The sequence below is a fragment of the Argiope bruennichi genome, chromosome 5 (assembly GCF_947563725.1).
Source record: "Argiope bruennichi chromosome 5, qqArgBrue1.1, whole genome shotgun sequence".
In the NCBI taxonomy this organism is placed as follows: Eukaryota; Metazoa; Arthropoda; class Arachnida; order Araneae; family Araneidae; genus Argiope; species Argiope bruennichi.
In genome coordinates, this window is record NC_079155.1 from 67425265 (window position 1) to 67440597 (window position 15333).

Sequence of the window (15333 nt, forward strand, 5' to 3'; positions counted from 1 at the left end):
ACAATAAGGAGAGTTGGCCAGGTGGAATCTGTGTAGGTATGTCGGGAATGGGCCGTGTCCAGTGAAGAAAAGGACATCCGCTCTGTTCCAGTTGGTCGCGTAGAGAGAAACTTTCGGTATTATGTTGAATGTGGAGCGGCCTGTTTCGCCTTCTTCCCATTCCTTTTGCCATCTTGTCATCATATCGGTTCGGAGCATGTTCTTCAGATGACATCTTGGAAGCTTCATTACATTCCGATCTTGATTAGCATTAGCCACTGTTTTGGCTAGTTTGTCCGCCGCTTCATTCCCTTCATAGCCTACATGTGCCTTGATCCATGAAATTTTAATGTGAGGATTTGCAAGAAGAAGGGTGAATGTATCTCTTGCTAATTGGCTATTGGATTTTGAACTTGAGGCTTGTATACTTGCTTTATTTATTGTTTACGTATGATATACAGCGTGATACTAGTCGAAAATATTCATCTTTTAAATAACATTAGGAACTGCATTTTTAGTTTTATCTTTGTTGTGTCGGTAACTTTTTCCTTTTCCAATATTCATCTCCTACTGTCTGCATATGAATTTGACGTAATTATGTTCGTTACTTTAAACTGAAATGCCTCCAAAAGTAAAAGTTGCTTATATACACCCATTATAAGGAATTATAAGCAGTTGCTGAATTTTCAAACAAACGAATATTTTGTACCTTCTAATGTGTTGCAAATTTTATATAAGCATTTTTCACAAATTGCAAATATTGTTCTTTTCATTCATAGTTTCTTGAAATAGCAATGAATTATCAACAGACACAATAGGTATTTTTAATTTAGGATACTTTATTGTTGAAATATATATTGAACATATTAAAATTATACTAAATTTAACTGGATTCTAAAACACCAGAGAGAATGATCGCCCCAAAACGTTCTTGCATAAACTCTAAGAAAGAAGAGAGTTATTTCAGAGAAAGGCATGCATGGAACTGGCATACAATAATGACGAAATATCAACATTTCGTTTGAATTTGGCATTTTTACTGAATCTATCGTGTGATCCTTGGCGAGTGTTTTGGCGGTTAATCATTGGCATGCAGTTAATAGTATCCGAAAATCGAAATTGTGAATTAGGGATGTTTTTCCCAATCCGTTGAAACAAAAAATTGATATAAACTAGACTTGTAGTCACAATCCACACCAAATTTAATATATTTAAGTCATTCCCTTTTTGATTTATTGCATTTATGTTTTTAAAAATACAGTCCAAAGAACGGTCAAGTTCTCTCTGGATATGGGTCAAAAGTTGGTTTTTTTACATTATGGGTTTTAAATACGTATACAAAATTTTATCTATCTAGCTCTATGAGTTCTGTATACGTATGTTCGAACAAGATTGACTTGCTCTAAACGGATTTTGCTCAAAATTTGATAGAAATCTATAAATTTGGCTTAAATAACATATACCAAATTTTGCCCACATAACGTTTTTGAGTTATCTTTATCGTAGACAAACAGAGGGGCGAACACTTTCCAAAAATGTGTTTTTCAAACTCGGGGAGATCTGAAAAATAGAGATACGTCAAAATCTCGAGTTCGAATTTTTTAATAATTTCTATATTTTCTCTGTACTATGTATAGAAGAAAGTAAAAATGATTATAGCGAACATAATAGAATAATTCACATAATCTTTATACCATCAGTTTGAATTAAATAAAGATAAAATCATTATAAAATAATTTTCCATTTTATTCTTACTTTTAAACTTTGAATTAAGAAAAATCCTTACATTCGCTTTAATTATTCCAAAAATAGTAAGCTTAACCATATTCATTAATCCTGTGTGAAATATATTTTCTCTCTCTTTCAATTGATATATTGGCAACTTGAAAACTAGAAATCTTGAAACAACAAATAGGAAAATACTTTCGAAAATGCTCTTCTTGCAGGACTTATGTTTTTTGACGACAAAAAGAACGAATTATTTTGAAATAAACATAAACGTTTTTTAACGGTGCATGACATCTTTGAAAAACATAGCGCTCTGTAAGCAAATCAAAAAGGAACACAACTCAGAATCTCAAACAGTACTTTGACATCACCAACAAACGTGATATATCTAGTAGGTGACATCAAAAGAGAGTGGGAATATATCTGATAACTAAAACAGAAGCAATGCTTCTATTATTTTTGACAAGAATTCCAAGATTCCTTCTATTCTATTTTATCTAATAATTCTACCCTTTTGTTGACCACAGTTGTCGAAAAAAATTGGATTTTGAATGCTTCCTTGCAATTCATAAAGATAAGAATATTGATGTGCAGAGTCGTGCTCTACAGGAACAAGAGAAAAAGTTATAAAATCCTATTTCTTACAAGTGGAAATACCAAGAAATGTCTAAAGCGCTTTGCATTCTCCGTCTATTACGATGGAGTTTTGTTGTTGTTTCCTGATGGATGCAACAACTGACAAAGACAACCAAATGAATAAACATTTGTTCCTGACAAACGAAAAGGAAACAGACCCGATGATTCATGTTCATTGCAGTAAAAGCAACTTAACTAAGAAGGAGGTGCCTGCTATTTAGAATGTGGCAAAGTTTTTCTATTCTAAATAAAAACATATTGTTATTTAAATTGATGCGTTTTTTAAGAAAGTGTGGTAAAATATTTACGGTTCAAAATAGTGATTAGCATAGATATTCACTGCTGTAAAATTATCATCAATACAACTTATGATTTATTCCATAATTTCAGCCACAAAAAAAGAAACTAGCCGCATTTGACGATCAGCTTGTACACTCATATTATTGACATTTTAAGCTGTTAAACCAAGATTATAAAATGCATTTATTTAAAAAATTTCGCCTTGTTATTTGTTCCGATTGCAAAAGAGAAAATAAATTGCATAAATATGTTACTGATACTGTGGTTGCAAATTAAACAATGTATTTATTACGAAATAAAAGCGGCAGTGAAAATTCTATTTCGGAATCAAAGTTCTACAGAAAGCAGTTTTTTTAAATCTTACTTCTAATATTTGCAAAAGCACACGACTGAATGTAATGGTGGACGAATTTGAATTTTATTATAACATTTAAAAATATAGTTGTAGATGCTCTTGACAACCATGCTTAGTGTTTTGTTCAAATAGCGTAATTATATAAAAAATAAACCAAAAACTGGACTTTATTTTTTGTTTAAAGGATCAGTAGTAATGTCTTATTTTGCAAGCAGCATAAACCAAAAGATTTAACTTCACCTTATTAATTTAATGGCTGGGTATTGCATTTAAATATTTTATTTCAAATAAAGAAAAATTGTACAAGGCTAAAATTGATGTTATTCAAAAGGTAGTTTTGTGAGTTTTAAAATAATTTTTTAAAAACCTTTTTTGAGAAATTTATAATTTTTGGTCAGAAATTTCAATGAGTAAGTCATAGTATTTACCCATCTAGGTGACGATTAAGTTTCTTTTCTACTGAATTCATTAATCTTTGTCATAGTTGCTTGTTGCTTGATTTCTTTTATATCTTCAGTTCTCTGACCGAATAGACTTTTTGGGAACCGACGAATCCTCTTTAAAGCATTTTAACATTATTATCTCTAATAATATAATATTATTTATTAGAGATAATTAATAATGTTATATTTACAAATGCTTTTTTACTAACACCAAACTTTACTAATACCAACTTTCTTTTGATGTAGCAGTCATTTATCAACCTAAAGAATCTCAAAGTTGTGCCGCATTAAAAAAAAAATTTTTTTAATTTAATTTATAACCAAAATTAAATATAAAAAACATTTAAAAATGGTTTTTAACAGATCAGAAACAAAATGACAAATTTTTATCTGTCTAAATTAGTGAACATTAATGCAGCAGAGAGAATTAATGCAATGAAATTATGTTTATTAATAATGTAATCTTGTAAGAGCAATGCATGAAAACGGGCTCTAACGATGTAAAATAATTTAACAGCCACCAATTATACAATATATTACACTTACAATTACACAACAACAATTCTACATTTAGCCAATATTTAAATTTACAGCATAACATAATTAATTCTTGAGGTCAGTAGGTTTATATGCTCAAAGCTTGCAGCTAGCACCGTACTTTGGATTGGCGAGGAGGTTGGCGCATTGGCATTATTAGAAAGTGTTACAGATCGAGGGAGTTGGCGGTTTGTAAATGCGTTGGCATTATTAGAAAGTGTTACAATCTTAATTTCATAACATCTAACAAAAAAATTCCGCTTATTGCTTTAAAACTTAATGAAGCTTTCTGAAAAAGAATTGTAAAAATAAAGTTACCATAATCCAGTAATGATATCTTCTTATTTAAATGCAACCAAGAGAAATAAATAAAAATTCCTCTGTTTTAATGAAATGTTTTTTATCTTTTAATTAAAGAAGTACTTTATTTTAACTTTCTAGTTTACTTAAGTCTAATCAATTTCTTAAACATTGAAAGACTAATTTATTATTTCTAACATATCGAATGAAATCATTTATTCCCATTTAATTGAATCATAAATTTGCACAATTATTTCTGGAATGAAAGTGATTGTAATAATAATGAAAAATTTATTTTTTATTTTGATAAAATAGATTAGATCAAATACTTTAAAAAAACAATTGTTATTGAGAAGAATTACTATTTTTTATATCAAAGGATATTAATAATTAGTTTAAAGACATAATTGAAAATATATAATTAAATGCTGTTTGTCTTGATTATCTTTTCAAAAGAGATTTGTATTTTTTGCAGTTTTAATTAAATCAATCGCGTCTGTTGAACTGATAGAGCATTTTAAACAAGGATCGGACATTAAGAAAGGACAAAAATTGCTTTAAAGACTTCACTAATTACTCCAAGGCAAATTTTTCTCTCAAACAGATGTTAATTGTAAGTAAACAAATTACTTTTTTCACTTCGGTTCTTTCTTTGTTAGATATCATTAATTCTATATATTACTATAACAATTTCTATACATTTTTAATTTATTGAAGATCATTTTTAAAAATTTTCAATACAGTGTTATCGGTCTGGTTCATTCATGGGTTTGAATGAGTATCATTTGAAATGATAATTAAATATGATATTCAAAATTTAAAAAAGAAATACGGCGTTTCACATTGCTATGTCATCTTAATTGTTCCACTTCTTCTTAAAATAATAATTTCATATTCCAGAAATGAGGAATGTTTTTATAATTATTAAGCCTTTTTAAATTTGATTTGTGTCATGTTTATAAAGATGGAATGTAGTAATCAAATTTTCTTTCATTTTCCGATATTTTCAAAACTTTAAATTATGTGCATTCGTTTGTTTTAATGCAAATACACTATTTTAACAATTTCAGAAGTTAATTATCGGTTAAATGATATCTTTAATTAACTTTTGACGCCATAAGAATAGAATCATTTGATAGAAAATTTGATAAATTTAAAGATCTCATATTTAACTATGAATAACAATGTACCATAAATTTGAGTATGGAAAGTAAAAAAATAATTAAAATAAACAGTTTTTTAGTATTTTATACAAATTGTTTGAATGCAAAAATAAATGTAAATGTTTGAATATCAATTTTTTAGATATATAATAATAACTATATAGAATTAATCTAAAAAAAATGTGCATGTACCATATTTAAAAGAAATTTCAACTACTTGTTTTTCGAAAAAACACGTTGAACTTCCCTTGGGAAAAATAAGTGTAATTAACTATCCAAATTACAGAGCAATTACGTAACTAAAAAAAAACAACCGTACGAATCAGAATAACTAGCAATCATCATGGCTCAAATGGTAGAGCATCTAATTTCTGAATAGTTATCTCATGGTTCGAATCCCAACCAAGATGTTTAATCCAAAGAATAGAATTCTCTTATTTAATATGTTATCTATTGTTTCTCTAAGATCTGGAAGGTTCTAGATCTTTCTTAAATATTCAATGGGATTTTTTCGAATATTCTAACTATACTTATATAAAGCTCAGTGTGTGTGTGTGTGTGTGTGTGTGTGTGTGTGTGTGTGTGTGTGTGTGTGTGTGTGTGTGTGTGTGTGTGTGTTGGCACACTACAGGTCAGACCGTTTGACCTACAGCTACCAAATTTGGTACATGTATACCTTAGAGGTCGGGAATGTGCACCTGGGATCCCTTTTTTGAATTTTTAATTAGAGTTTTAATTATTAATTAAAAAACTAACTTTCCAGCCAAAAAGGAGTTTTTGAGTAGTTAGTTAAGTAGTTTTTATTTTTACCTGTTTTCGACCGATTATTTTAAACGATTCGTTTTATTTTCTTAGTGTTTGATGCATTTAAAATTAAACATTATTAATTAATCGATCTGCTCATGATGAATCTGAGAAAATTTTGCTGACAAATTCTTGAAATATTACATAAATTAAGAAAGATATTCTTTAGTGCCCATAAAGTTTAAACACTCAGTGACTGTTCTCAGTAATCATATTACAAAAAAAATACTTTGTTTCAATAAAAATTATTATATTAATTGCAGATTAATCCTTTCCACTTTAATTTAAAATATAAATTCTACGGGAGCTAACAGAAAATTAGAGAGATACATATTACGTTATGACTTAAGGCCTTTATAATATTATGAATGAATTATATGATAATCAAAATTTTAAGTTTTAAAATATTTTGATGAAGAAGCTATTATAGTAGGAATTGCGTAAAATATTTAATCATTAAAATTTAAACGAACATTAAGATTGGCAAGCCGGCTGGTCACCAAAGGCGGCTAGTATATGTATAAAAGCTGAGCGCCATCAGGGATAGATAAGTTTTCTGTCTCGTGCTTTTTAGAGTTGTTTCGTTCTAATAAATCTAATTGTTTGTTTAAACAAACTGCATAATTATTTACATCTTCGTCACAATATTCTTGAGTAAGATTTTTCTATATAAAAATGTTTATTTAAACCCGAAACACTTAAAAAATATGTTCCTCATTTCTACTTCTAGAAGTAATATTCTGTCACTGTAAATAAATCACAACGCTCCATAGAAACCGTACTAATTATTTTGGATAACTAAAATTTCCTCTAGTAATTGTCTCCTCTATCAAACGTTTGAAAGAAGAATTTCACCGATATTTCGTAAGACATGAAATTTAGGGATCATCTTATAAAAAAAATTTCACAATGGTACTTCTTTGCATAGTTTCCTGCTAACTGCAATGATCTTTAAAAATTTCTGAATCAAAGATTTCAATGTCGAGTCGTAACTCAATAGTCTACTTTTTTGCGACCATGTGGAGGGACAGACTTTCGAGCAATGTGCCTTCTTAAGAATTGTCCGCATCATCCGGATATAATTTAGAATTAAAAGATACATATTAGAACAGCCGCATTCAGCTTCAAAAGGACAATTCAATCTAAAACTTCAAATTGCTGTTGCTTATGGCACTTGCCGTAGACAAGCCGGTGAAGAAGTCAGCGATTTTATGCCGAGTTTTAGCGCCTTTTCTTTCAGTAGCGCCATCTAGGACCAAGAGTATGTCTTAGCTACTCACGCATCACAGCCCTTTTCACGGAGCGGACTACATTCATACATTTCATTCACCCATCCACAGATCCGAATTTAGTCCTGAATCAGAGAACGATCACCTCTGATCCAGTACCTCTAGTGTTATTGTCACGACTTGGAGAACTTTGAGGCTACGACAGATTTATAAGTGCACCAGCCACCTTGTACCTGGAGAATCTTCGGCAGGCGGGGTTCGTACTCGCAACCTAAGAGATGTGAATCCAACGAAAAAACTACAAATTAAAAAATACTAATCTCACATTTGGTAGAATATTTTAGCAATATTTTTTTCATGACATTTATGATTTCCTCGTATATGAAGTATAAAAAGAAAGTTTTGTAATAGTCGAAAAATTCGAGCTCGAGTTTTTCACGAATCCCCTTGTTTCAGACCACCCTGCGTCCGAAAAACACATTTTTGGGACACACGAATCCCAAAGCTGTCCGCTGAGGGATGACTAAAATAACAGGAATATCAGTCTTCATGGTTTACTTTATGATACGGTATAATGCATACTGTTAATTGGTAACAAATAAAAGGAGTCAGCTTTAATTCAAATAACCGACAGTAATTCTCATTTATTCTTGAGAGTAATCAGATGGAAGCAATTTTATGATTTGAGCTAACTTTAACATACATCATATGCATGTGCTGGCACAGTCGAAATCAAAACAGTATTCGACAATTAATTAGGGAAAAACTATTTTTGATCATTCCACATTGATATTAGCAAACGCGCCGATTGCAAAGTTCATTATTTTTGGTAATTTCTCTGTCCTCCACTTTGAAATATGTTTATATTCTTCCAAGAACACTCTGGCGTGAATATATGAAAATGCTAATTGAATCAATTTGCAGAACTAACAGAGACAGGCAATGAATATAATTCTCCTATTACGTAACTTCTTCGAGAGATGATTGAAAACTGGAATCGATGACTCTAGATTCGATATTATGAAATAGTACTCAGGAATCCTTGCGTTTGAAGTTATAATTAAATTTAACATATGTTTTCCAAATTAGCGATTGCTTTTGTCAGGTTCAAAAGGGCTTGTTGGTCTTGAGCCCTGAAATTGGTTTGTAATATCTAATTCATACATTATAAAGTCAGAATGGTCTTGTTGGTCTCAAAATGAATCTTGAAAATTATGATGGAGTGGTACTTTGAACATCAAGCTAGGTTTAGGTCACCACAGAAGCAGAAGGGATCCTTGGATCATATCAGTTTTCTTTTATTTGTTCTTAGTTTAGATATAGGCAATCAAATTTTATATTATCTTTTTTTAATGAAGTATTACGTCATCAACATTGAAAAAGATTATGCAGATATTGAAAAGTTTCTTATCGAATTAAACTTCTGACAAGTCACAGATTTCTACTTAGTACTTCATTTAACCTTTAAAATTTTCTTTTTAATATTTTTTTATTCTGATGCATTAAGCATATTTCGTGACTACAATTTTAGTTCTGTGTCAAATTTTTGTTCAATGATTTGAAAAAACAAATCATCCAAATTGCACATTCGGTGCGCCAAATGTTTATATATCAACCGCATTCAAGTGATTAACTTAACAAGAAATATCATCAGGGATCACAAGCTAATAAGCTATTATTTAGTTGAAAATACACAAATATTTAGAGAAATGACAAGAAGAGATTAAAGAGATTAAAGAATATATAAAAAAGTTTCAGAATGATAACTCCCGCTGGTTTTCCTAATATTTAGAATGAGCTGTAAATTAACTGATACACAAATCTCTGAATTCTTAATAGATAGTTTAGACTCTGCCAAACATAAGCTTGTTTTTTAAAAAATAGCATCAATTATTTAATTTTAAAATCTATTTTCACGTCCCTTATTTATATATTTTCAAATAATTTAACTTGATCATATTTCTTGACAGGAAATGTTTTTACATATGAGCGATTTATTAATGAAGGTTAGAAAATGTAAGGATAAAATATTAACATAGGAAATAATATAGTTCTTCGGTTCATAAATCTAAGTACTTCGGAGAGGAAATTTCGTTCTGGAATTTTTATAAAATTTCGTTTTTTCGGTGAAAGTATTTAGATACTGATTATATATAAATATTTTTCAATCTTTCCTAACATATAAATTGGTCATTTAAATTTTAAAAAATCATGAAGGCAGTACTTAGTTTAACATGTTATTTGAATTGGTTAACACAACTTCAGTTTTGCTATTGGATGTAAACCGAACATATTCAGATAATGTCATATAGCGCCATCTCACAAAAGTTTGAGGTACCAGTAGGTTATCCTATAGCAACAATGCAAGTACCATAAAAATTTATGAGATGGTTCTATATGACATTATCATCCTGAGAATAGATAGAAAAAGAGACTCTAATAGTTAGTTATATTATTATATAAATAGTTATATATATTTGAATTGATTAACACAACTTCACTTTTGATATTGGATGTAAACCGAACATATTCAGATAATGTCATATAGCGCCATCTCACAAAAGTTTGAGGTACCAGTAGGTTATCCTATAGCAACAATGCAAGTACCATAAAAATTTATAAGATGGCTCTATATGACATTATCATCATGAGAATAGATAGAAAAAGAGACTCTAATAGTTAGTTATATTATTATATAAATAGTTATATATATTTGAATTGATTAACACAACTTCACTTTTGATATTGGATGTAAACCGAACATATTCAGATAATGTCATATAGCGCCATCTCACAAAAGTTTGAGGTACCAGTAGGTTATCCTATAGCAACAATGCAAGTACCATAAAAATTTATGAGATGGCTCTATATGACATTATCATCATGAGAATAGATAGAAAAAGAGACTCTAATAGTTAGTTATATTATTATATAAATAGTTATATATATTTGAATTGATTAACACAACTTCACTTTTGATATTGGATGTAAACCGAACATATTCAGATAATGTCATATAGCGCCATCTCACAAAAGTTTGAGGTACCAGTAGGTTATCCTATAGCAACAATGCAAGTACCATAAAAATTTATAAGATGGCTCTATATGACATTATCATCATGAGAATAGATAGAAAAAGAGACTCTAATAGTTAGTTATATTATTATATAAATAGTTATATATATTTGAATTGATTAACACAACTTCACTTTTGATATTGGATGTAAACCGAACATATTCAGATAATGTCATATAGCGCCATCTCACAAAAGTTTGAGGTACCAGTAGGTTATCCTATAGCAACAATGCAAGTACCATAAAAATTTATGAGATGGCTCTATATGACATTATCATCATGAGAATAGATAGAAAAAGAGACTCTAATAGTTAGTTATATTATTATATAAATAGTTATATATATTTGAATTGATTAACACAACTTCACTTTTGATATTGGATGTAAACCGAACATATTCAGATAATGTCATATAGCGCCATCTCACAAAAGTTTGAGGTACCAGTAGGTTATCCTATAGCAACAATGCAAGTACCATAAAAATTTATGAGATGGCTCTATATGACATTATCATCATGAGAATAGATAGAAAAAGAGACTCTAATAGTTAGTTATATTATTATATAAATAGTTATATATATTTGAATTGATTAACACAACTTCACTTTTGGTATTGGATGTAAACCGAACATATTCAGATAATGTCATATAGCGCCATCTCACAAAAGTTTGAGGTACCAGTAGGTTATCCTATAGCAACAATGCAAGTACCATAAAAATTTATGAGATGGCTCTATATGACATTATCATCATGAGAATAGATAGAAAAAGAGACTCTAATAGTTAGTTATATTATTATATAAATAGTTATATATATTTGAATTGATTAACACAACTTCACTTTTGATATTGGATGTAAACCGAACATATTCAGATAATGTCATATAGCGCCATCTCACAAAAGTTTGAGGTACCAGTAGGTTATCCTATAGCAACAATACAAGTACCATAAAAATTTATGAGATGGTTCTATATGACATTATCATCATGAGAATAGATAGAAAAAGAGACTCTAATAGTTAGTTATATTATTATATAAATAGTTATATATATTTGAATTGATTAACACAACTTCACTTTTGATATTGGATGTAAACCGAACATATTCAGATAATGTCATATAGCGCCATCTCACAAAAGTTTGAGGTACCAGTAGGTTATCCTATAGCAACAATGCAAGTACCATAAAAATTTAGGAGATGGCTCTATATGACATTATCATCATGAGAATAGATAGAAAAAGAGACTCTAATAGTTAGTTATATTATTATATAAATAGTTATATATATTTGAATTGATTAACACAACTTCACTTTTGATATTGGATGTAAACCGAACATATTCAGATAATGTCATATAGCGCCATCTCACAAAAGTTTGAGGTACCAGTAGGTTATCCTATAGCAACAATGCAAGTACCATAAAAATTTATGAGATGGCTCTATATGACATTATCATCATGAGAATAGATAGAAAAAGAGACTCTAATAGTTAGTTATATTATTATATAAATAGTTATATATATTTGAATTGATTAACACAACTTCACTTTTGATATTGGATGTAAACCGAACATATTCAGATAATGTCATATAGCGCCATCTCACAAAAGTTTGAGGTACCAGTAGGTTATCCTATAGCAACAATACAAGTACAATAAAAATTTATGAGATGGTTCTATATGGCATTATCATCATGAGAATAGATAGAAAAAGAGACTCTAATAGTTAGTTATATTATTATATAAATAGTTATATATATTTGAATTGATTAACACAACTTCACTTTTGATATTGGATGTAAACCGAACATATTCAGATAATGTCATATAGCGCCATCTCACAAAAGTTTGAGGTACCAGTAGGTTATCCTATAGCAACAATGCAAGTACCATAAAAATTTAGGAGATGGCTCTATATGACATTATCATCATGAGAATAGATAGAAAAAGAGACTCTAATAGTTAGTTATATTATTATATAAATAGTTATATATATTTGAATTGATTAACACAACTTCACTTTTGATATTGGATGTAAACCGAACCTATTCAGATAATGTCATATAGCGCCATCTCACAAAAGTTTGAGGTACCAGTAGGTTATCCTATAGCAACAATGCAAGTACCATAAAAATTTATGAGATGGTTCTATATGACATTATCATCATGAGAATAGATAGAAAAAGAGACTCTAATACTTAGTTATATAAAAATGTTTTGTGCGCGTGTGCGTGTGTGTGTGTGTGTGTGTGTAATATTGCGGGGTTTTTTTGTTTGATTTTTCAGGAAAGACCCTTGCATAAAAAAATTTAAAAACCAAAACCTTATCAAAATATAAAATTTGATCCATACCCTTGGAACTGTTTCCGAGATGCACGAAATGGATAAAATTATATACATACAAAAAAATACTCGTTTAAAGATATAAGATTTTCTGAATAGAATAAATTCTAAGAAATTTTTCCTAATTAGTATACATAAAAATAAATATTATCTGAGCTCAAAAATTGAGTTTCCATGAAAGCAAGAATGTTCTTCAAATGCTATTTTAAAGAAATTAAAATGCTCTAAAAACCTGTATGGTAAATACAAACTTAAGTATTAAATTTCTAATAAAATTTTAGGAAGAAACATCGGGTCGTTTACTATAGAAAGATCGATCTGTTCTTTAGGAAACTTCAGTGTTTTAAATACGTATTGGATTTGTCTTTATAAAAGAATACATTAACAAGTCATATAACATTTATTCTGGCATATAGCATAAAATGTTGATACAGTAATCTTGACAGTGAAACGAAATAAAAAGTTATAACATTCGTGTAAATCTACAAAATAAGAGCTTTCGATAAAAATTGCTTTTTTGATTTAAAAAAAAATAATGCATCGATTTTATGAGACGACTCAATAAATCCAAACGACTAATTTTAAAGGTTACTTTCATATTTACTGTATATCACAACTGTCTACAAAATAATATTTCAAAAACACGCCTCAATCAAATAATTTTAAATTTACACCTGTTTTTTATTTCCTTTTGGCTGTCAAATCTTAAATATTTTCTTTATTGAAATACGCCAATACATTAAGGTGTGATATGGAACAATATAATAAAATAAAGATTAGATAAAATAGAATTAAATAAAGCATCTGCAATGATAACTTACAGCATCTGCAATGATAACTTTTTCAGGCCCTCAGCCATTAAATCTCACAAAATTATAATCAAAATAGCCAAAGAATCCACACTTTACACTCCCAAGATTGTTCATAATTCTTAACTAAATGAACACATGATGATCATTTTAGAAATTAAAAAACTTAACAGCTAGCAAAAAGAGCGTCTAATGAAAAAGTTCTCATTGATTCACAAAAACCAACAAAATTTGAAGAAATCCTTAAAACATTATTTCTACAATCTTGGCAGAAAAACAAATTAGAAAAAAGAACAACTAGCCGCCATACTTTTCATACCTTATCTATATCACAGCTTTTAGGAAATGAACCAGGAATGAAATTTTTCATACCTGTATATGGCCGATTTCCGAACTATTTTGGAAGATTCAAATTAGCTAAATTGAATGATTGTGCATGGGCCAAGATGATCGATCCTTCTATTTTGCCTCATTCTGTCTTCTTACCATTGCTTTATATTTATTGGCTTAAATCTCATTTCAAATCTCCATAAAAGAAGACTCAACAGCCTGATGCCACTCGGGCACTCCAGTGAGCAACTGTCCAGTTGCTGAAATTTAAGTATGCTGTCATAACGCAAATACAAACTTGGACTAGACATTGAGCTCTTCGAATTTTCTTTATTTTAAATCTAATTTCATCGTAATTTGTCATATATTTTTAAGACCTTCCCTCATTATTTACTCATAAAAATTTTAAAAATAGCTTATAATCTTTTCTTTTCATTCACACCATCCAAAATCTGATCTAGAGCAATTTATACTCTAGTAGCAGGGATGTGACGTGGTGTAGTCGTAGTAGCAATCTTTCAAAGTTTCTTAATGGTTTCCAGAACTTTCGCACTTACAATTCCTTGTAGTTTGAAGACAAAGGTTTTCTTCAAATATTCATTACATGTATATTTCAGTATATAATCATTGCCTTTTGATCTAAAATTTTCAAAATATAGTTAGAAATAATCGAGGAAAAGCCATTTAGTAAAAATTACTTTTCTATTTAAAAATTAATTATAAACTTACCGTGCATTGTGTACCCATTTGGCTACACGTTTTTATTACTATTTATAAAGCTCCACATAATTGTTTCAAAGGACAACAATGGCTTTTGTAAATCCAATTTTAAATGCTTTTTGATAAATACTCATAGAAAAGATTGATATGTGGTAATAGTGCTCTAGAACTAAATTTAAACTAGAAGCTTGGGAAAATAAAAAGATGTTTGTTGTATGAATAGTTATTTCTTTAAAAATACTATCAAAATATTTTTGTATTGAAAAAATATATTATCGAAAAGGGACTAATATTTTTATTTCAGAATTTTTGTAATGTGATTAGTGTCACTAAGATACTGTTGAGTTCACATTGTAGCCATTTAGCACATTTTAATTTTTTTAATTTCTCGAAAAAAATAATTAATTTTTTTTAATAATTTTTGGTATTATATGCAGTTATTCAAAAAACAAATTTTTTCGTAAAAGAATTAGTTAATTTTAGGAATAAAAAGACAGTTCCCAGAAATTTTAAAACAAAACAAAACAAAAAGACAAATTTATATTTTTAAGAAATATGTTGATTGAAAATAAGAATTATT